This window comes from Mustela nigripes, chromosome 1 (assembly GCF_022355385.1).
Source record: "Mustela nigripes isolate SB6536 chromosome 1, MUSNIG.SB6536, whole genome shotgun sequence".
NCBI lineage: Eukaryota > Metazoa > Chordata > Mammalia > Carnivora > Mustelidae > Mustela > Mustela nigripes.
The window spans coordinates 116,439,702-116,440,830 of NC_081557.1; positions in this window are offsets into that span (position 1 = coordinate 116,439,702).

Genomic DNA, 1,129 nt, shown 5'->3' on the forward strand with positions numbered 1-1,129 from the left:
AAACAAGCAAACAGAGCAAAATCTTAGGGGTGTTGCTTTTTGTCTCAATCTAAGTTTATGTCTGAACTCCCAGGTCTTGGAGACTGGAGTGTCAATTGTGTGTCATCTTGAGAGGGCTCCCCAAGGGCGGTAATCATTTACTTGCACAGGACTTCCAGAGTCGCTGTTAGCCTGGTAAACTGTTGGCTCAATGGAATGCTTATTGAATCTTACTAGCTTTGAAGGCTCAGAGTCGCCAGAATGGAAAGAGGTTCTCAGTCCTCCAGGAACTTGAGTACAAGTTGTGTATCCAAGATGGGCTGTTCTTCTGACCTAACCACTCCTTTTCTTGTTATCACCTGCAGGCTTCAATTTTAATTCCATAAGCTTAATACCTGGTTGGCATGTATTATGAACAAAGAAACCTAAGCATTCGGGGACATGAAAGTCAGGCAAAAGGCTTAACTAACAGCAGAATGAAGCCTTTGTGTAAGTCTTTGCTGTTTACTGCAGATATGGTTGAAGGTGACTGGGTCAGCCGTGAAGGCGTTGCGGAGGACTGTGTGATATACCTGTTGTCAGTAAGCTGCGGAAGAAAGACTTCCAAGTTGATCTGAAACTGGGTCTTCAAAAAATGTTGAGAAGTTAAGACAGGAAAAGAGATTTACATTCTATCATGATACTGCATAGTCACAATGTGAAGAGCACATTGAAGGATCATATTGAAAGGGAACAGCAGAGGACAAAAAAAAAAAAAAAGGAAACAAGCAAAAACCCAATACCTCTAGTGGCATGCACAGAACAGAGAAGAAAAGGGACGAGCTCCTCAGCAGAAAGAAACGAATCACAGAAGAAACCACTAGAAGAGCATTGGACCATGCTGAGGGAGCAACCTGTTGCAGTACATATGGGGAAAAATAGCTTCAAGAAGAAAGGAGTGGTTAATTATTCAGACTAAGGAGCAAAAGCGAAAAACAGATGGAGGAGTGCTTTGAATTTTTCAAGAAAAGAATCAGTGTGAATAAATTTACAAAGCACAGAAACCAAATGGCTGAAATTTAAAGAGAAAATGGCTGGAGAGAAGATGGGTATCGCAGGAGTTCCAGACATTAAGTGGAAAGAAATAGATTGGATGGTAGTTGGAAAGATG